This window comes from Pristis pectinata, chromosome 6 (assembly GCF_009764475.1).
Source record: "Pristis pectinata isolate sPriPec2 chromosome 6, sPriPec2.1.pri, whole genome shotgun sequence".
In the NCBI taxonomy this organism is placed as follows: Eukaryota; Metazoa; Chordata; class Chondrichthyes; order Rhinopristiformes; family Pristidae; genus Pristis; species Pristis pectinata.
This window is the reverse complement of record NC_067410.1, coordinates 18,458,780-18,482,563: the sequence shown is the minus strand read 5'-3', so window position 1 is coordinate 18,482,563 and position 23,784 is coordinate 18,458,780. Positions and strand designations below refer to the sequence as shown.

Here is a 23,784-nt window from a genome sequence, read left to right as displayed (position 1 = left end):
GCATTGTTGATGCTGGGACAGCCTTGTGGGATATCCCACAACTGGTTGTACTATCGATTTAGACAGCGCCTACTTCTTAGCAGGTCTTTTGCAGGGACTTGCTGTCAGTGGGGCAGGAGGTAGTCAGGGGAGAGGGATTTACAATTTTGCATGCCACATCTGTTAAGAGCTTCTGGTCCGTTTTAAAGATGCTGGGAACAAAGTGCAATCTGGCTGGTCAGTGATGGAGAGTGACTATTCTTTTATAAAATCCCTGCAAGAACTGCAGCAAAGGACATTTGTCGTGCTTGAGGCCCCAGGCTCTCTCTCTGCAGTAGAACTAGACATTCTGCTTGGCAGTAAACGGCAGAGAGATTAAATGTTGTGGCAAAGGGTGTGGGAGCCAATGTGAAAAAATAATAGCCTCAGGAAATCTGCCAAATTAAGGCTAGCCAACATTTCACTTAAGTTAGTAAATGGTCAGATCATACAGGCCTCAAATTATTTCCTCTCACCCTCCTAATTTATTTCTGAGGTTGCAAGTTGCATCCAAAAAATGCATGCAAACTGGGCTCACTTTATTCTCGTTTATTACTATAACTCATATCATGTTGCCTTTTGCAGAAATGAATGCTCAGACTGACCATAAAATGCTTGCAAAGTGCTTGTTTATTTGCTCAAGCACATGCTGGTTGTTGCAGTGGCTGGTGACCTCCTGGGTAAAGGCATAAATCATTCATTATTTTGCCTCCCTGGGATATCAGTTTGCGATCAGAATTAAGGCAAGAGGGTGGGAGAAACAGCAAAGTCCTTTAGGATCAAAGTATTGAGGAATTCCACAATGGGTCTCATCATTACTGCAGTGTGATTTTGCTGATGTCTGTTCAGATAGTTCGAAATGAACTTGAAGTGGAAAAGTGCGATGACCTTTATGATCCCTGGTAATGCTATTCCTGCAAAAGGGAATACTGCAGGTTGGATTTGAACAGATATCATAAACCATTCCTTTGCAAAGGTTGGTTCTTCTGGTGGTTTACGTTAGATATTCTCCTGAACACAAGCCCAGTACTGTTGAATGGGTAAAGGTCAGCTCGGGCAGTACAACCATGACCAGCAACCTATGTCACACTCTCCCTTTCGTCCCATCTGTATCCACTAAAACGCACAGAAATAAATGAATATCTATTGGAATTCTCACAATCAAAGTGTGTAGCAATAAAAATCTGGCTCACAATCTGAGACAAAGATCTTTAAAAACCATCTATAAGGCTACTCAGTAATTCAGCTCCTGCATAGCCAAAATTAAGGTTTAGTTCCACACACATTTTTGAATATTCAATTAAAGTAATGCCTGAGACCTGTGACCCAATCATCCCAACCGATCATCACCAGCTTAAACATAGATTTCTTCATAGGTCAGCATGTCTGGAGCTGCTTGCACGTTGATCTATGATAACTGAATGTACAGTGCTCTTCCCGCCGGAGATCTGGTGAAAAGCATTTGTACTTCTTTCCAATCCATGGATTAAAGCAAATCTCCAGCAACATTCTGGAAGAGAGCAACCAATAGATCACAGATGGAGAGACAAGCGAAGCGATTAGGTGACAATAATTTCTCAACCCAGAATGCCCCATGCACAAACCTGCCAGCCTGCAGATTCACCTTTGAAAGGCTACTTACAAAAAAAAATTGATATATTTACGAACAAAAACAATTAACCTCATGTGGGCTACGTGGAGAGGGCAGTGGAGTGGAACTAGCTGGATTGCGCACATAGAGCTGGGATAGACGATGGGCTGAATGGTCTCTTTCCATGCTGCAACTATTCTGCAATTCTGTGAAATACTCTGCTACACTTTAATTGCTCATTCCTGTTGAACATGAAGGGGTTGAATTTCATTGATTGTCAATAGCACTAAATAGGAGCCATGTAATTGACCCTCCATTCTGCTCCTTCACAAGATTCAATTGAACTCTATGGTCGACATTAACAAGGCTGCAGCGGTAATCTCAGCATTTGGATTACAGACAATGCAAATAAGAAGTGCATTAATAAGAAATAAGTGTTTCTGGATGACATCAGCTTCGAAAACCCTCTTGCATAAAATGTAATTTGTTCTACGTATTAAGATAACATATCATTAGTCACATCTACAGTTAAACGCACAGTGAAATGCACCTTTTGCATAGAGCGTTCTAAGGGCAGCCCGCAAGTGTCGCCACGCTTCTGGCGCCAACATAGCATGCCCACAACTTCCTACCCAGTACGCCTTTGGAGTGTGGGAGAAAACCTGAGCACCTGGAGGAAACCCACACAGACACGGGGAGAACGTGCAAACCCCTTACAGACAGCGGCTGGAATTGAACCTGGGTTGCTGGCGCTGTAATAGCATTGCGCTAACCGCTAGACTACCGTGCCGATACTACCAGGTGCAAACCAATTGTGTAGATCACAACAAGCACAATGCACATGCAAAATGGAGAGTTTGTGTATGCACATTATGAATCTACCTCTCACTGGAAATAGATGATTTTATCTTTGGCTTTGAGAATTATTGTTTTATAAATTAATTGGAATACTTGAATGCCAATGTTTACAGCAGTGGTGGTCTCCGCAAAGGAACATAATATCTCAATGATGGAACTTGGATTGAAGACTACTACTCAGCAAGGCCAAGGTATGAATGGCATCCCTGTGAGTGTGAAACTCGGAGTGCTCAATGGTCTCGTCTTGCCAACTGGCCAATTGCCACCTGTGGTTACAAGAGATGACTATTTAAAGGAAATGTTGTTGACAAATGCTTGTGCTTGGCGTTCTCTGCACAGTTCCCTCAATATCAGTGCAACCGCTACAAAAGATGATGGAATTTTAAGCACAAGTTATGTTAACCTGCAAATTGGGCTTTTGTGATTTTTTTAAACATTTTTTTAACATTGGGTTACTTTTACTCTCAGAACTTACCATAGTCCCAGGGATGGGGTAATTACTATGGGGAGTTTCTGATAATTGTGTTGTTCACAGGATTTTCAGTCAGCTCTAAATATTAAGCTGAATCATTAGGTCCCAAAGACACTAACGTGCACTTTCCAAAAGGTTCTCAATTTTTCTAAATTACAGAAGGACTCAATCATCATACCCTAAATCTAACTAGAAAATACCTTTCTATGGTTTTTTAAAGTCATATTCATTTGCCATGGTAACCTTGGCCTCATCCTATGAGAGATATTCCTTCTGTCCTATCTATCCCTCCCCCACTTTCTTATGCAACCTAAAACTAACTTGTTTTTCTCACTTCCCCAGTCTTGACAAAGGGTCTTTGCCCCAAAACGTTAATACTGTTTCTCTTTCCACAGATGCTGCCTGACCTGCTGAGTGTTTCCAGCATCTTCTGTTTTTATTTCAAAATACTCCAAATACAGCCTCACCCAGGATCCACATTTCTGTAGCAAAACATCTCTACTCTTGATTTCAAGTCTTTTTCCATTGAAGTTGAAACATATCTTTTGCCTTCCCGATTGCTTAATCCTAGCTGTGCAGAAACAGTGATAAAGGCAACAAAATGTATAAAGTCCTGTTTTCCTGATTGAACCTTCCACATTTTTGTGGTCTCTATAAGGAAATATAAACCATGAATTGGATAAGACGAAATGGACAATCTACTGACAAACCGAGGGTCTGACAGGTCTCAGAGGGAATCGCATGGGCAGTACTCTTCTTGGAGGCTTGAGCAGAAGAAAGTTTCTGACAATGAAGTAGGGAGCCAATCCTATTTATATTGTGCTGGTATGCATGGATCTACTGACACATGGGTATAAGTTATGCTCCAATTTCTTTCTGGAGACACCTTTCTTTACACGAAAGGATATAAAAATATTGTAAGGAGTGAGGTATTAAAAGAGAGATTATAAGGAATTTCAGAACCAATGTGGAAAAGGAGGAATGCTTATAACAGCTCAGTGGAATTGTGCAGAAACCTTTCGATATAAAAGAAACAGGAATAGGTCATTGTCTCTTTAAGGCTGATCCACCTTCTATGAGATAATGGCGGATCTGGTGATAAAACTGCAAATGCTGAAAATTTGAAATAAAAACAGAAAATGCTGGAAACTGCAGGTCAGCAGCATGGGGGGCAAAGAGAAGCAGAGTTAAAGTTTCTGTTTGAAAAACCTTCATTGATAAAGAGTTCTGTTGAAGGCTAAATGTTTCCAACATTTCCTGTTTTTATTTATGGCTGATTTGAACTTGGCCTCAGCTCCACTTTCCTCCTTTTTTCCCCATATTCCTTGACTTCTCTATAGACCAAATTCTCTCCAACTTTGCATTTAACTTATTCACTAATTCACCTCTATATCCCATTGGGGGAACGTATTCCCTCTGAGAGAAGCAATTACTCCTCATCTCCATTTGAAGTGGGCAACCCCTTAATCTGAAACTATACCCCTTAGTTCTAGGTATCCCCATGAGGTGAACTATCCTTCCACTCTTTCAATCTCCCTCAGAATCTTATGTTTCAATAACATTATTTTTCATTCTCAATGAGCATAGAGCCAACCTGCTCAACATTTCCTCATAAGACAACCCCTTCGTCTCACAAATCAACCTACTGAACCTTCTCTGAATCATCTCCATTGCAAGGATATCACTTTTTAAATGAAGAGTCCAAAACTGTTCATAATACTCCAGGTGTAGTCTCACCAAAGCTCAGTTTAATTGTGGCAAGACCTTTCTTTACTTATACTTCATTCCTTTTGCAATAAGAGCCAGTATTTCATTTCCCTTTGAAGTCCTTGTAGTGCCTGCATGATAACATTATGTTTCTTGCATAAGCACAGAAGATTCCTCCATCATGTAATTCCCCAGAATTCTCAAAGAAATCACATGGGCAGTGACAACATGATCTTCACATTCACTGTACTTGGGGTCTCTGAAATAAAGAAAGGTCTCTGAAAATGAAAATTTAAATAATATTCTCTTTTTCTATGCTTCCTTCCAAAGTGGATAACCTCAGATTTCCCCACAGTGCAGACTCTTTGCGTCTTCACAATTTGCTTTCCCAACTATCTTTGTATCATTAACAAATTTGGCCATTTCCCTTCATCCAAGTCATTAACATAGGTCGAAAATAGTTGAGGCCCCAGCACTGATCCCTGTGGCACACCACTTGCTATTGATCGCTAACCTAAATATAACCATGACACTTCCTTAAACCCTTGTTGACTCCGAATGCATAATGATTTTCCTAAATGCCCTGTTATTATTTTCTACTTACTGTTTTCCAGCATTTACCCATGACTATAGTCTATAACCTCTAGAGGCTGTACAGTATCCTGCTTTCTGTTTCCCTGCTTTCTTGAATAATGATGTTACGTTTGCATTTTCCAATCCACTGGTAATTTTCCAGAATCTAGGGAATTTTAAAAGATCACAACCTAAGCATTCTTTTTTTTAAGATACTAGAACTGGGTCATCAGATCTGGGGGGTCACCTCACCTTTAGTCCATTGGTTTGCTGAATACATTACCCCCCGGTGATAGTGATTATTTTATATTCCTTTCCTCCCTTCCTCCAGATTTCACTGCTAGTGGAATGTTTTTATTGTCTTCTGCCATGAAGTCTATTCCATTTCCTTATTTCTCATTATTAAACCTCCAGACGCATCCTCGAAGGGACCAATGTTTATCTTAGCTACTTTCCTTCTCTTGTAAAAGCAATACTTGCCAGCTTACCCTCATGATCTTTTTCTGCCTCGATTATTTTTAAGTCACCCCTTGCTGGTTTCTAAACTTTTCTCAGTCTTCTGACATATCACGGATATTTGCCACACTGTATTGCTTTTCTTTCAATTTGATACCACCCTTGTCCGGTTAATTACAAATGGATCAGTCTTCTCGTGGAGTCTTTATTTCTCACAGGAATGTTGAGAATTGTTGATAATTAGGAGACGTTAAGTAGCTACCACTACTTATCCACCATCTTAACTTTTACTCTATTTTTCCATCCACTGTCGCCAACTCTGTCTTCATATCTTTGTAATTGTCTTAAAGTTTAAGACAATAGTTTTGGACCTAAGTTTCTTATTCTCAAACTGAATGTGAAATTCTGTGTTATGATCACTCTTACTCTGACATTATTAATTAGTTCAGAATCATTGTAAATGATCAAATGTTAAAAAGCCTGCCCCTGATGTACTGTTCTTCGAAACTGTTCTGAATAGACTCAATAAACTCAACTTCAAAGCTATCTTTGCCAATTTGATTTGTCAAATCTATTTCAAGTTTAAAGTCACTCACTATATCTGCAGTCCCTTTCTTGTGAACCACTTTGTGTAAGGAAAGAATCCAATATCAATCATGCTAGCCATTCATCTGGAAAAATGCCTTCAGCTTGGATCTGCTGTGCAATCTGTAAGTATAAGGGCAAATCCAGATCCAATGCACACTGTTCTGGCTATTGCAGCATGACAACAAAGAAAACTGTAGGGAGCAACACCAGCCATTTTTTGACCTCAAAGCCATTGACACCATTAGAATAGACTATGGAAGACCTTCCTTAAATTCGGCTGCCCGCTAAAATCCATCTCCATCTTATGTTTGCTCAATGACGACATGCAAGCTGTGATATTAATCAAAGGGAGAACCATTCTTGGTGAAGACTGATGTTAAAACAAGGCTGGGTCATTGCCCCAACATTTTTCTCAGTATGACTTGCCAGAATGTTGCCCCAATGAATTCAGTAGTGGAGCTATCCTTCAGAACCAATGGGAAACAGCTCAGCCAAGGCAATTATCAGTGCCAAGATTACCCGAATCTCAGGAGTCGAGTTGCAGTATGTGATGATGCTTGCATTACATTCAAAGGCAGAGTACCAAGCCATCGCTAATGTTTTCACTGAGGCATACGAGAAGGTGGACATTAAATTCAACGTCTACAGGCCAAAGATCCACTACTATAGTTCTACACCCAGACTGCCTTTGGCAATGTAGGATCTGAGCAATTCTGTAAAGAACACAAACCACTTCCCATGAGTTGGGAGCTACCTGTTGGCAAGGCAGTCATTAGTGATGAAATTTACCACCGCCTTCAGTGTGCCGGCACAGCCTTTGTTGGTCGAGGAGCTAACACAAAACTCATGGTCCACTGGATAGCAATAATTCTCCCCTCCTATAGGCCTCTGAGATCTGAACTATGGACAGTAGGCACTGTCTTTGGGTCACCTGTCTCTCCTCAGAATCCACCAAATGCGCTGGAGAGACAGGTGACCCAAAGTCAGTGCCTTTTCCCAAGTCAACACACCCCAGTATTGCAACCCTTGTTAAACTTAGGACATAGAACACAGAAGAGTACAGCACAGGAACAGGCCCTTCAGCCCATGAAGTCTGTGCTGACCATGATGTCAAACTAATCCTATCTGCCTGCAGATGATCCAAATCCCTCCATTCCCTGCACGTTCATGCGCCCGCCAAAATGCCTCTTAGATATCACTACCATACCCGTTTCCACCCCCCCCCACCCCCACCAACAGCGTGTTCCAAGCACCAACCACTCCCTACGTCAAAAACATGCCTCTCACATCTCCTTTAAACTTTCTCCCTCTCACATTGAAGTTATGCCCTTCAGTATTTGACATTTCCACCTTTGGAAAAAGATTCTGAATTTGCTTTTTAGTGTAACTTTGACTTCTGTCCCAAAAGGAAGTTTCCAGATATACAGTACCTGATGCTAAAGGGGCTCAACTCACTTGAAGGTGACACATATTACTTTTTAAATCAACTTCTTCCATTACTTCAGAGGCTCATATTGTTGAATGCTTGATCTATAAGGGCGTGATTGACTTTCAATAATAATGAAATGGGAAGATGTAGTCTCAGCACCTTGAAATTGTCTCATTTTAATGTGACTATTTTAGGCCAGTAGTCTTACTATCTTCCAGATGATGGATGAACGATAATAGAAAATCAGACAATATTCCTCAGAAAATCTACCTTCTGATAACTGAAAGTGTTTCTCTCCTTGGTCATGGTAGTTCTTGCTTAAATGGCCAAACAGTCACAATATGCTAGATTAACCTCTTACACATTATGAAGGTGTCAAAACTAGAATGGATCTGTTGATGAATGAGCTTACCCATTTTTTTTAGTCACTCGAGCCAGCACGTGCAAATAGCTAAATAAACTCATCTCTGGTGCATTTTAACAAATTAACTTGTTGGACTGAAAACTGGGTTTTTTATTTGAACTGGACCATTTTAATATACAAACTGCAACAGGAAAACCTGATGGAAATGGAAGGTTAGTAACAGATACAGTTCTGCTGGATAATTTTAAATAAACCACAAGTGTTAGAAATTTGAAATGAAAACAGAACATGGTGTATCTCATCAAGGTTGGTCAGCACCTGTAAAGAAGGAGCATAGATCCAAATATTGACCTGTGTCTTCATGCCTCCACTCCTCTGAGAATTCCTGGTTTTCTTGTACATAAATCACATAATTAACATGCAGGTACAGAAGGCAATAAAGAAGGCAAGCAGTATGTTGGCCTTTATTGCAAGAAGATTCGAGTACAAAAATAGAGATCTTTTGCTCCAATTATTTGGGGTCTTAGTGAGACAGCATCTGGAATAGAAGGAGAACAACAAAGGTTCAGCAGATTGTTCCCTGGGATGGTGGATTTACTGTATGATGATAGATGTGGAGGTAATGTTACTTTGTGTGAGTTGTGTAGAACCACGGGGTCACTATCCCAAAATAAGGGGTTTGCCATTCAGGACTGAAGTGAGGAGAAATTTCTCTGCCAAGTCTATGGAGGCTCTGTTGCTGAGTTATGTACTGATGAAATGATGCAAGGAACATCCCTTTGTAACATTATATGACTGTTAAGGATGTTACATCACATCATTGTGTCCTGATTGATTCTTTAGTGATGCACTGTTGAATTAATTGATGAATGGTCTATGAATTAGCTGTGTGATCCTGCAAGTGCACCAGCAAAGGAGGGAGAAACATTAATTTACTATACATTTGGGGTCAAATTATTGCCATTGGTATTGGTATTGGTTTATTATTGTCACTTGTGCTGAGGTACAGTGAAAAACTTGTCTTGCATACCGATCATACAGGTCAATTCATTACACAGTGCAGTTACAGTACATTGAGTTAGTACGGAGTGCATTGATGTAGTACAGGTAAAAACAATAACAGTACAGAGTAAAGTGTCACAGATACAGAGAAAGTGCAGTGCAATAAGGTGCAAGGTCACAACAAGGTAGATCGTGAGGTCAGAGTCCATCTCATCGTATAAGGGAACAGTTCAATAGTCTTATCACAGTGGGGTAGAAGCTGTCCTTAAGTCTGGTGGTACATGCCCTCAGGCTCCTGTATCTTCTGCCTGATGGAAGAGGAGAGAAGAGAGAATGACCTGGGTGGGTGGGGTCTTTGATTAAGAGTAAAGACATCATTCAGCCATCTAGGAATCTACAATTAGATGAAAAATGTGGATATTTTGGTAGAACTCATGGGATATATATTGTACTGCAAGAGTTGTACAACTTTGTGGCTATGTATGTCAACACTTCACAGTTAAACTTCCTTTAATCTGATATTTGTGGACGAGGAGTTGTGTGGATGAAAGCACTTAACACATTAAAGCACTCAAATGACAGTGGATGACTCTCAAATGACAGTGGATGACTCTCAAATGACTCTTGTTACAGTGGATTGGATTAAATTTGGAAAGCATTTCCACAAAATGTTATTATCACTTGTCCAAAAAGTAAGACATTAATAGTTTCCAATTATACAACAACAATTACCTTTCAAGGAGATTTTGCACGTAATGATGTTCTAGAAGTTTACAGTAACATTTGCAAATTAGTTGTGTGTGGCTGGTTGGTGTCCACGTAAAATTGGATTTTGCCATCTTCATGTTGAAAAAGAAAGTTTACCAAAACTGGACTCGTGTTGATTTATACATACCAAAAGCATCATCAAGCTTAAAAAATCCTTAAACCTATGATAGGTGTAAAGCACCATTCTGAAGTTAATTCACCTCGTAGAAACAATTAAAAACCAGCTTGTCTTTTTATTCATTCATTCACAAAGTGCGAACATCCCTGACATTTACTGTCCGTCCCCTCTGAGTCCAGTTGCTTGCTTGGCTTTCTCATTGGGCTGATAAGACTCAAACATACTGGTGAGTTTGGAGTCACAAGTGTCCAGGCATTTGTGAACCAGATGGGTCTTTAAAGGATAATTAAGTAGCTTTATGTTCAAAATTACTGATGCTGATAATTGCAGATTAATTACTTGAATATAAGTTCCCCGATGACATAGTTGGATTCAATTACAAATGGAATCAATATCCCAGGCCTCTGGATACTAACTTATTTATTTATTCACTGTGCTATTGTACTTTCTCATCGATGAGACTTTGTTTAATAACTGTTGATAACTAAGTACCCATCCTTTAGAGGTTTCCAGGAGTAAATCTGATAAATGCTCGTACTCTGCAATGTGCAGGAGTGAGACTGAGGCCTCACATAGAGCAGAGAGCAGTGGGGACTGACACACTGCCCTGTAGTCACTGATGTCCTCTGAGGCATTCTCCACAGTGGCCAGAGCATCTGCTTTAGTCACCTCTTAGCACCTCTTAATGGCACAGTTGGGACACATGATATAATATGAAATTATTTCCACTTTACTACAATCAGCCAGTGAGAACTGTACAGGTTTGTTCATACTGTGGGGATCCACCACATCGCCCTCAACCTCTGTTGCTCGTGCTGGTTGGCATACTCTACACTCATCCTTGGGTAAGACCACAGAAACCATTAACCACACCCCATAGTCTATCACTGCGTCCCCATCACCTCCATCTCAAATTTTCTTTCATTGGACCACTTAATGTCAAGCCTGCCGCTGAGGGCCACCACCCCCAGGGCTGACAGTGCCTGGCCCTTTTAAATTAGCATGTCCTCAGGATAGAATAGTTGACAGGCTAGCAGCACATCTTGCGTGCCTAAAACCCACATCTGGCCAAAACATTAGTAACAGTTTGAAATAAACATTTGACTGACTGAACATATTCAGCTGAAGCATTCAGAAATGAATCTTGGATGTGTCAATAGGAGTTATTTTGTAATAGAAACAAACCATTGTGGTGCAATGTGATTACGAAGGAAGTTTCAGCAAGTTAACAAGCTATCTGAGCTGATAGGTGTCCTTACAATTTTGTTCAGAGTATTTCTGAAACTTCCACCTGCTAGCTTAGATGATATATAATTTGGATTTCATTTTCTCTGACTCAGCAGGTATTTTCAAATTAAACTGTGTGGTTGGAAAGTGTTCCTTAAAAGACTGCAGGAGCACTCCTGAACCAAAATAAAAATTCATTTCCTATTCAGAGCATGTTAAGCATTCAAAGCTTAGAAATGTTTGTGAGCTTCATGCATTTCATTAACTCTACCAAATAAATACTGTTAGAAATTTGTGGAAAAATAACTTTGTTGACCAGTGCTTAAATGCAATTATATAAGTAATAAAATGGAATAGTCTTTCAGTGCTTAGTGTTAGACTTCAGATTCAGAAATTCCATGCCATACTGTTCATTGGGTTACTCTTCGACTCACGAATGATGTACAGTCCTTCAGAGTTTACCTGGACCGTATTGTAAACAGGATTTTCAAAAACAATGATATGGATTCTTTGGTGAACATCTCAAAACAAGGGTATATAATGCAAATAAAGGCCTTCATCATGTTGCTCATAGTCTGCTTTGAGCAGTCATTTTAAAAGCCATACCAGTGTGGAATTTGCCATGTGAAACATAAAATTGTTAATGGGGCAAGCTTTGCCACAGTAGTGCTTGTGTCTGGAATTATAATTATTTCCAGGGAGACTAAGCTAAGCTACAAGCACATAGATAAAAGCTTTTCAAACTGTGAAGAGTGATGAATGCCATCAAGTGGCAAATTGTTATTTTGAATGCAAATGAACATTGCGCAATTACTGTACATTGGGAGGAGAGAGGTTTTGCTTTGAGCCTTATATCATCGCAATTACCTTTTGAGACTTCCATATTTATTGTTATTTCTTTGCATTATTGCGCCTTGTTGTTTTGTGCGCAGATTAACTTGCTCTCTATACCAAACACATTACAAGACGTGAAATGCATGAACTTGTATTAGCTGACTGTTAATGCCTTTGGAAAAAGCAAACAAGCTCTTGTTTTCAGGAGACAAATAGTCCACAGATTTCAAAGACCTCAAGGAAATTTCTTTTTTGCATTTTACAGCAGACAGTAAATAACGAGGTTGGCAGCATATTAGCCCCCAGCGCAATAAATTCTGGCAGAAGGGTCACAAGTAGAAAATACAACCAGAGATTAACTTTGGTGCTTCCAAATTCATTAGTATTAGGTTTCACATCAATCCTATTAAGAATGGTTACTTCCTCGGAGATTACTTTTTTTTATCATCACAAACCCTTGCTTGGTTGTGATTAATTACCTACTTGAGAACACAATTTTCTTTTTTGTTGTTGTTAACAATACCGTCACTACTTTAAACTTTGGGAACAGTTGCATCATAATATTGCATTTCTTTTGAAATAGAGCCTATGAATTTTGCATTGGAATTATCTTGCCTCAGGATTTGTTATCAGATTTTTTTACTCCCAATAAGAATTTATACTAGACTAGTGGGAAGGTGACAACACTGGTTGCTAGGAAACCTGGCACCAATCACTTACACTGTCTGTTGAATGAAATGTAGAAGAAAACAAAACTGCATGGAGGAAAAACATATTTCTGTCTCCCAATAGTAAACTGCTGGCCATACAACATTTATTTTTTCTGTAACTACTGTTACATGTTATTAATGCATAAATATTGACAATAGTGATTTTAATGCTTATTGATGCAGGATTAAGCACATCAAATCAGCGCTGGAATATTTTACTCCATTTTCCTTCACCATATAGCCATTATTCCTGGTATTAAAGTGTAGCCACAAATTATCTGAAGAACTATTTTCAAGTTTAAAAAAATAAACAATAATTCCACAAAATTATTGTTGTATGAATGTAATTTATTATTGAAAACAATTCCTTTCATAAGGGAAATTTGAAAATATTCTTCTTGGAAATTTGTGGTTCATCCTTTCTCGGTAGCTGTGATACTTTACTCTGTACTGTTATTGTATTTACCTGTACTACATCAATGCACTCTGTACTGACTCAATGTAACTGCACTGGGTAATGAATGACCTGTACGATCGGTTGTAAGACAAGCTTTTCACTGTACCTCGTACAAGTGATAATAATAAACCAATACCAATACCAATAGATTGCAAAATAGATCCCTTTCTCTCAATCTGGAATGTGAAAGTGCTTCGCCGGAAATCAAATGGTCTGATTGGCCATAATTTAACACCATTACTGACTCAAATGGTATCTATTTATGTGCATATAAAAGATTGCATTTAAATGTATTAATAAAAATCCCAATCACACTTATAGCTGGCAAATCACAGTTTTCGATATATGTTCTTCGTATCTGATAACAGGGTAGAAAAGCATGGCAGAAGATGGGTTTAAGTTTGCAAATTTTAAATGTTTTAGCATGTCACCATAATGATTGTTTCATATAAATTGAATAGTTTATAAAGCTTTGCTAATGCACACAATAGTTCTATAAACAGCAGCGTGATAGTTCAACAATATTAAGTACAGGCCTAATATAAAAATCAAAATCATGGAAATAATACAGGTTAAAGTTTACCATTCACAAACTTATAATTTTTTTGTTATTATTTAGTGAAGTCAGCAGAAGGCTGTGGATGATTTTATACACTTGATTAAAAGGAACCCTTTCAGGATTTAATATTTGATTGAAATGTTCTGTGATAGTGCTAATAAAACCATAGAGTGTGGATTTGGCTTGGATTGGTACCTGAACTTATCTTTCCAAACACTAGGGTGACCTGCCCTCGTTGGGTATAAGAAGTGGTTGGAATTAGTACAAGTTTGAAACTTTCAGGCCAGTAAAGCCCACATCCAATCTTCAGCACTTGTGGACTTAGTTACCACAGCCATGGAACCTATACACATTATAGAGACACAAGAGACTGCAGATGCAGGAATCTGGAGCAAAAAAGCAATCTGCAAGAGGAACTGTTGATGTTTCAAGTCGAAACCCTGTATGAGGACTGAGAGTGGAGTGGGAAGATGGCTGGTACCTAGAAGTGAGCAGGGCTAGTAAGTGATTGGTGGTCTGAGGAGGGATGATGGATGACAGGATGGAGCAAGATAGGAGAGGGGGAGGGGTGGAATTGGGAGACAGGTGGAAGCAGATAAATAAAGGGCAGATGAAGCCAGGTGGAGGGGAGGGGAGGGTGAAGGTGGAGATAGTTGGGAGGGTGATAAGCAGGCACACAAAGGGCTGCCAGTGCTGGAATCTGATAAGTAAGGAAGGTGATAATGGGAAACATAAGGGGAGAGGTGAAGGGCAGATGGAACCAGACCAGATGGGCGAAGGGTTTCAGTGGGTGAAATGTGTGCATAGTAAGTAGATGGTTACCAGGATTATAATTTGTTTCTGGACAAGCAATAGAGATCTTAATATCAACAACCATTCCAGCCAGAACAATATTGGAATGATATCAAATAAGGACAAGCATCAAGCAAGTTGTTTTCTTTTCCATGCTTACCAAAAATTAATCTAAAGGGAGAAATGCTTCTTGATTGCCAGCATTAAATGATGTGAGGGTGTCAGCTGCTGGTGAAACTCACTTCTCCACATTCAGTTTAAAATGTAAGGGCAACTCTCTGTGAATAAGACAGGACCAAAAATGCATTTGTCCTCCTTGATATCAGGCATTGTTAAGTCTTACTCAGACTTACTGTACACTTGGGTTAAGGTGCTGAGGTAATACCATCACAGGAAATCAATGCAGTAGGGAGGTACACAGAACAGGCAGCTGAACAACTTGACTCTCTGGTTTCTTGCAACCATAACACTGTCACAGCTGAGTCTTCTATTTGATGAGTGTCAGCCTACTGGGATACAAGTTGCAAGCTATTTATTCAATTATTCTACCAGTCCCCAAATAGACCTTAAAAATGTGCCACTTACGCAACTCATCTGGAGTCATGTAGGAATAAAACACCTAGGCTTGCTGCTCAATGAAATCCTAATCACTGGAGTTGACATTTGGTCAGGAATCAGCTGACTGGTCAGGCAGCATGACCAGTCAGTGTGACTACTTTGCAGAGGACCACTGTTGAGTCCACAGGAGTTACATTTTATATCTCTCTCTCTCACACACACACAAACTCTCTCTCTCTCTATAAGAGCCTACCAAGCTTCTCAATGTATACCCACCAGATAGCTGCTCCTTTGAAGCAATGGACACCTTTCCTTAAAAGATTGCCTGTGGTCTTTCAAGTTTGGAATGGCTTGATTCATCAAATAAAGGAGGAGTTTGCTATTGGCAGGGAGGGCATGACAAACTATTCCAAGTGTCTTTCACTCATTTGTGTCTTGAATAGGCCAAGTTATTTACTTTTATCCTACTTGTGCTAACAACATGAATTGAAAGCCTGGATAGAACCATTAATATTTTTCCCTCTGTGCAGTTATGAACGCTTAACTGCAGATAACAATTTACATGGCTTCTAGCTGATATACTGTTCTGTCAGCTCAAGAGCATTCCTATGGTCATTTACTTTATTTCTCCTGGTCTCCTGTTAGGTACAACAATCTCTCCCTGCTATTGGCCTTGAATTTGTCTCTTGGGCAAGTTCTACACATTTTACTGAGGACTACATGGTCTTCACAACTCCACCTTCTGGATCACATGATCATGTCGAGGTAAAGAGATACTGTATCTCATGTTTGAGACCATGGAGAAAATGTAGCAAATTTGCTGGTTTGTTTTAAAGCTGTGTTTCAAAGCATCAACACATGAACACCTGGCCCATGACCATTCAATGGAGGAGCATCCAGCAAGGTACTGATCATTCCAAGTCTCTACCACAGAAACACATGGAGGCCATGCACACACAATGGAAGGAGCACTCAACAGCCCAAACAAATCACCTCCCCATTCTATCAAGCACAACATACCCACAATGTGGCAGATCAGAATTCTACTACCACCTTTGAACTCAGGAAATTAGAGTTGGAAACAAGCCATACTTGACGATGAGGGACTGCCTAAGCAAAGTTGCAAAGCATTCTACATTTGCAGATTTTTTTTAAAGTTGCTGAGCCAATAGGCGATTAAAATGCAAATGAGCTTGCTTCAGTGTTTCCTTCCCACTGACTCCAAATAATATTATTTATTAGCCTGTCTCGGCAATCCATAAGCATTTTGCTACCAAAATGTTGGACAGATTTTGATTCCTTTCTGGCTGTGAAATGAGGAAGATAAGGTGAATAGGGATACACAGGTGGCAAGGCAAAGTGACAAGAAGCTTTTTGATGTAAGGATCTAAAGTTGCTTTGCGAATGTCAAGCATGATAATTCATTGATGCTGAGATGTAGAGTGGTTCAGACATTCTTTCGCATTTCAGAACATTTTTGCATGTTATATTAAGGGGTTTACTCTAAAATCTGATTGCTAAATGTGATCTGGCCTTTTGAATCCATTATCTCCTATGAGGTCTATTCTATCTGGCTTCCTTGCTCTTGCTAGGTGTAGGATATTGCTTCTGGTGGAGGAGGTGTCCTCACACTAAACTGGTGCTCACACTACCACAGCTGTGTGCGCCATGTTTCCATGTTTCCGTCATGGAAGAACTTTGAGACAATTTTAAGAATTTCCAACCAGAATTGTTACCAAAATTAAGGAATGCTCCTTAATCAATATATAGCAATCAATGTAAGTAATATAATAAGATTCAGAAGCTGAATGAAAAATTGCTGATTATTAAAAGTATAAAGGAATGGAAACAAAACCCCGGGCTAGATCTTGACCGACATGGTAGTTAGTATAACATGGATCTTAGCGAATAGCAACCCATTTAGCACTGTCACATAAAATGGAGATCTATCCAGCTTTGCTCTCCTCCTCCCAACCTCACTCCATTCTAAGCCCCATCTTTATTTGGACTTTAAGTTGTTAAAACTGTGTCAAGGAAAGCTGGCTGTTTCTGATTCCAGCCAATGGAGTCTCCCTCTTCTTTCCCAGCTACAAATCCATTGGAAATGCACTGCATTGTAGCATTGTTATCTTGTCAGTGAATATTAACATAAATAGACTGTCACTTGACTTGGAGTGATTTTCATAAGTGGTTCTCATCCTCAACAAATGGTTGTGCTTGGTTCTGCCCTTCCGTCTTGGCTGTGCTCTTTAAGAAAAAAAAGCTGTGTTACATCATGAACATAAAAAAATAAATTGGATTTCCACAAATAAATGACTCCCTCTCATTATCATGTGCTTTGTTTTGTAAACAAGCTTGGGAAATTTCCAATATACCCAACCACAAGCATTGCAAATACTCAGCAGCTAAATTCTAAAGTCTTCTGGGTGTAGCGATCTACCTAGCGATGAAGAGGGCTTCAGGTGCTGCTGTGTCCATACAAAAGCTTATGATAAATATTAATATGAAATCCAAGGAAAAATGGAAATGGAATTTTCCACTACAATGAGCCAATATTCAGCAAAGTGCTTGAAATCCCCAGCAACACACAAAACGATGGTGGAAACCGGTCAGGTAGCATCTATGGAGGGAAATGGACAATCAATGTTTCAGGTTGAGGTCCTTCTTCAAGACTGGAAAGAAAGAGGGGAGATAGCCAGTGTCAAAGGGCGGGGGGAAGGGGTGGAGCAACACTTGATGGGTGATAGGTGGATCCAGGTGAGGGGGGAATATAGGCAGGTGAAGGAAGGGGGGGAGTGGGAATGATGTAAGAAGCTGGGAGGTGATAGGTGGAAGTGACAAAGGGCTAAAGAAGCTGGAATCTGATAGGAGTGGACCATGGAAATAAAGGGAAGGAAGTGAGGAGGGGAACCGGAGGGAGGAATGTGTAGGAGATGGGCAGATCGAGAGGGCGGGGAAAGGGGAAAAAGAAAGGGTATTGGGGCTGGTGGGATAAGGAAAAACAAAGGGGGGACAGAGTGGAGTGGTTACCGAAAGGTGGAGAAATCGATGTTCGTGCCTGATGTTCAATTTCTGCATCTGCACTCTCTCTTGTGTCTTGAAATCACCAGAGGTACGTCAAATTGTCAGGTCTATTGCTTTGTCATTCCGCGTGCAGCAATGTTATGATTCCGTTCAAGCACTGGGAGAGCGGATCTTATCAGTTTCTTTCTCTCTTGGTCAGTTCGCAGTCTACGCTGAACTTCAAGAGCATTGGGGATTGGTCAGCGGTGGTCTTACTAAATAATGCAAGGGAGAGATAAACAGTTGTGCAGAAGCTGGACCCTCATACCCTGACAGCTGAGGAGGAACAGTGAGTAAAATGGCCTGGAAACTGTTTGGCTCCCCTACCATATTTCCTATCAGAGTGTTCTGGCACACAACGGTCAGGGGACATGAAACTAAAATTGTTTCGGCAGCTCCGGATGAATGCAGCAGTACTTCGGGTCGAAGAGAACTAATGAATTAGAATTCTAGAATAAACAGGAAACTGTAGCAATACTCAGCAGGTCAGGTAGCAATCTTTGGAAAGAGAACTAGAGAGAATACTTCAGCTGATGACTCTTCATCAGAATTGAGGTGAGAAAGCAAGTGTTTTAATTGCAGCAAGGAGGAGGGATGCAGAGAACAAAATGAATAGAATGGAGACCAGGGTTGTCCAGTGCTCCCAGTGCTATCTAGTTGATCAATGTTGGAGGGGAAATCAAAACAACCTGATGGAACTGAGGCAGAGCACACCAGTTACTCAAGATCAGAAACAAAAGAGAATGCTGCAAATACACAGCAGATCAGGCAGCATCTGCGGAGAGAGATGCACTGATGTTCATTTTCCATAGTTCCATAGCCTCTGGAGCAGTTCCAACAAAGTGGCTGTCACTGTGGGTCCAAGTGCCTCCGTGTGCTAGTGCTTCACATGCAGAGAGGACTCAGAAGGAAAAGCACGACTTCACAATACATGAACAGTATTGACTTCAGTCATTGGTCAGATTTCATGGAACATAGAACACTACAGCACAGTACAGGCCCTTCAGCCCACGATGTTGTGTCGATATTTTATCCTGCTCTAATATCTATCTAACCCTTCCCTCCCACATACCCCTCCATTTCTCTATCATTCATGTGTCTATCTAAGAGTCTCTTAAATGTCCCTAATGCATCTGCCCCCACAACTTCTCCACTCTTTTAAAAAGATGGAGAAGAAGCCGGGAATTGTGGACTGGTTAGCCTGATATCAGTAATGCGAAAAATGCTAAAAGATGCACGAGCAGAGCACTTGGAAACAGTGACTGAATCAGACAGTCAACATGCATTTGTGAAGGGGAAATCATGCTTGACAAATCTACAGGAATGCAGCAGAATAGATGAGGAAGAAGCAGTGGGTGTGGTGTATTTGGGCTTTTGGAAGGCTGTCGGTAAGATTGCGCACAAGTTGGCAAATTTAAAGCCAATGGGATTGGAAGTAATGGATAGGTAACTTGTTGGCAGACAGGAAGCAAAGAGTAGGAATAAATGGATCTTTTTCCAAGTGGCAGGGAATGATTAGTGGACACCACAGGGTTCAGTGCAAGGACCCCAACTACTCACAATACATACTAATGATTTCAATGTAATATATATCCAGGTTTAGGTGGGGAAGTGAGTACTGTGGCAATTCGATGTGGAATGACTTTTGGGGACTGAAGGAGAGCTGCGGTAAGGGGTATACTTTTTACATACAGAGATCTTCGCTGAACTGGTTCTCAGTTCCAGACTCCGCAGACAGGATCTGCTTTTTACTTTTGCGCGAGGTTCTTATGCCATCCTTGGGCCACTTGTACGTCCAAGAAAATTGTGGCAGTGATGTCCAAGGTGCAGTGCACACCACTGGCTGTCACTGTGGGTCCAAGTGCCTCCGTGTGTTAGTGCATCACATGCAGAGAGGACTCGGAAGGAAAAGTGCGACTTCACAATACATGAACGTTATTGACTTCAGTCACTGGTCAGATTTCATGGAACAGAGAACACTACAGCGCAGTACAGGCCCTTCAGCCCACGATGTTGTGCCGATATTTTATCCTGCTCTAATATCTATCTAACCCTTCCCTCCCACATACCCCTCCATTTCTCTATCATTCATGTGTCTATCTAAGAGTCTCTTAAATGTCCCTAATGTATCTGCCCCCACAACCTCTGCCGGCAGTGTGTTCCACGCACCCACCACTCTCTGTGTAAAAAACTTACTCCTGACATCCCCCTTATACCTTGCTCCAATTACCTTAAAATTATACCCCTTCGTGTTAGCCATTGTCGCCATGGGAAAAGGTCTCTGACTGTCCACTCGAATAATGCCTCTTATCATCTTGTACACCTCTTGAATTTCCTAAGAAATTCAAGCATTGAACAACACTATTAAAGTTCTGGCTCTTTCTCCCTCCAATGGTCCACACCTTCCCTCCACATCACTTCATGAAGATCTTCACTTTCTCTCCAATCTTCCCATTCCCTTTCCCTGTTCTTTGATCAGTCTTACACTCATAGTCATTGCACCTAAATATGCTTCAGCTTCCTACTTTGCCACCACTGTTTCCCAAACCCACCATTCACTCACAATGAGCTGGTATTTTGAGAGCATGTCAGTACTGTCCTCTCCCGTGCGCCCTTTGAGGTTGTTAGATTCATTGGACACTAGTGTGTTGACGAGTGGTAGAATCTGGGGGGGGATCAGATAGAACTGCGGAGAAGAGTGCAAGATTAGAGTAGGGGTAAGTGTAACTGGATCCTTGATCGTTAGCATAGACTCGATGGGCCAAAGGGCCTGTTTCCATGCTGTATGATTCTATGATTCACAACTTCTCCTTCAGCACCAGTAAAAAGCCCTCCAAACCAAGCCCTTGATGTTAGTTCTAGTTAGTGACCCATGCTGCTGATGGAAATTTGAATGGATGGTGCACAATGCTATCCAACAACGGAATCATCTTACAGCAGCAGAAGGATTATATTGATTTGAGGGGAGGGAAATGTGCTGGAGTGAGGGAGGCAGCACTGTGGAGGGGTGCTGTGTAGAGGTGAGGCGAAGGGTGGGGAGCAGCACTGTTGAAGGGGGAAGGGAGAAACACTGTGCAGAGGCAAGGATGAGGGTCATTGTGGAGAACTGAGGGGAGGGGCACGGAGAGGAGGGGAGGGGAGGGGCACTGTGGAGAGGGGAGCGGAGGGGCACTGTGGTGGGGGAGGGGCTCTGTGGAGGTGGGCACTGTGGAGAGGGGAGTGGGGAGCATTACAGACTGATGAGGGGAAAACCTTTACAGGGCAGTGAGGGGCAGAACCGTACAGAGTGCTGAGAGGGGAAACACCAGAGGTGAGGAACACAACAGAATGACAAGGGGAGGAGCACTGGAGTGGTGAGGGGAAGAGGCTGTGGAGTGGCGGGTGGTGGAACAATCCAAAGCATGGAAGGTGGCTCATGCCAGAGTGACAAATAAAGGATCATCAAGGAATGACTGGGAGAAGAATCGTGCAGAGAAACACTTAAGATGGATGGATACAGTTCATATTCATCTTGGTCTGACCTCTCAAACTACCAGTGGCAAACATTAAATGCAGCCAGACATCAAACATAATTAATCTTAGAATTAATTGAGGAGTACTAAAATCATTGTCTCTTTATTTCATTGCAGAGAATAAAATTTCTAATTTTTGTCTGGTTAACCATGAATCTCAGATCCCATGATCCATTGTCCTGGAAGTGGTGTGCTGCCATTGAGAAACCTGAAATTTATCACCAAAGCAGTTTTTCAGTTGGAACTTGATGCTAAACGGCAAGTGGTAACACACAGGATTGGAAGTATGGAGTGTTATTTCCTATGTGGAGCAACATTTGAGGAATGATTTTTCTGTCACTTCCAGGAAAAGGAATTCATCCTTCATCATTAATCTCCTGTTCTGATGAAAGCTCGTCAAAATGAAACTTATTTGGCTTTTCTCCCTGCTGCACGAACTGACGTGTACCTCCAGCAATGCTGAAGGCCTCACAACTTATTTTGAGTACATTCAAGCCAATGCAATTGCCTTGTTGTACTTGTTGACCACTATAACATGGTAGCACTATAATAAACTCAACCACTGTAAGAAGATAGTCCTTCTCTGTTCCAACCTTTGCTCCAGTTGCTTCCAGCTCCACTCTGACCTAGTTTAATTTAAACTCCAGTCAATATCATGCGTAAGTCTATTGCAAGTAGTGCTTTACAGTGTTAATGAATTGAACCAGAGTGATGGTTAAAACCAGGGTGAAGAATGCAAACTAGCCTCACTGAGAAGAGCTCAGTTGGACTTCATCGCTGGAAGAGAAGAACAGCCTGATGTCTTCATTCAAGAAACTACTCACACACAACTCAGAAAGACCTAGAAGGGTTTAGGTACAACACAGATAATACAACCTTAACAAAGTATTGCTTATTTACATTCAGTACACCTCAGCATAATGTAAACTACTATTTATTACAGCTATTTCTGCTTGTAACAAAGAGCACTTAATACGCTATAAATTGTATCTTTAAAGGTGACATGAATCTAACTGGATAATGGTTTGTGGTTTAAGGCCGATGTAAGCAAATTGCTATTTTAAATAAAAATATTTTAAGTGGTGCGCACATAGAAGCATAGGAAGAAGAGTGAGGTATTCAGTCCCATTTTAGTGTATTGTTTTTCTAGTCTTCTTAAAGTGAATAACCTCACATTGTCCCACATTATGCTCCATCTCCCACTCTCTTTCCCATTAACTTAAATTGGCTTTTCCCTTACCAGACCCTGCATCCACCTCACAGCTGAATTTCACACCCAGTTTTGCCTCCAATAAACCTGGATACATTACACTCCTGATGAAGCATCTCAACCTGAAATGTCAACTGTTTATTTCCCTCCGTAGATGCTGCCTGACCTGCTGAGTTCCTCCAGCATTTTGTGTGTGTTGCTCCAGATTCCAGCGTCTGCAGAATCTCTTGTGTCTACATTACACACTGTCTTATTTTCTTTAATTAATATATATTACAAATAAGTGAAGGTAAACACTAATCTCTGTGGCACCTTGTTAATAATATTCTGCCAACCTGTAAATGACCTGTTTATTCCTACTCTCTGTCTAATCAGTTCTCTCTTTGTTAATATATTACTCCCATCCCTGTCAGCCCTTATTTCTTGAACAATCTTTTGTGCAGTATTTTATCAATTGCAGCTTAAATATTGAGATGATGCCACATTCACTGGTTCACCCTTATTTATCCTGCTGGATAAATACTTCAAAAGCTCCTTTTCATATGTCAATCATGATTTGCTCTTCAATAAATCATGTTCATTCTACCTATTATAGGTCCTTCCCAGGTTACAAGCACCATTCATACGAACATGCCTTTGGGAGACGGGCAGGATAGCTTTGCTAGCTACTGCTGAGCTGCAGGCACCTTCTGCCGCCTGAGGACTCAGTTTGCGGCTACATTTCCAACTTGTGAACTGTCCAGGTTATGAACATTTCACAGGAACAGAACCCTGCCATTACCTGGGGAGGACCTGTATAAATTTTCTGAAGTGGCAGTGGGTGCAATTGTGAAATGACACAATGCTAGCTCTATTCTCATTCTACTTGATTTCTGTGAACAGCTGGCCATCCTCTGGAGTACTTTTAGCTAATGCGAT

At 40.8% G+C, this 23,784-nt stretch overlaps 1 long non-coding RNA gene across 1 annotated transcript in view; it reads left to right on the top strand.

Moving 5' to 3' along the window:
* Positions 1-23,287, top strand: part of LOC127571255 (uncharacterized) — a 44,896-nt gene extending 21,609 nt beyond the window's left edge. Inside the window, exons 4-5 of the long non-coding RNA XR_007956464.1 lie at positions 18,305-18,433; positions 21,774-23,287. This is a non-coding gene — a long non-coding RNA (uncharacterized LOC127571255). The remainder of the gene's footprint in view (positions 1-18,304; positions 18,434-21,773) is intronic.
* Positions 23,288-23,784: the final 497 nt, after the last annotated feature.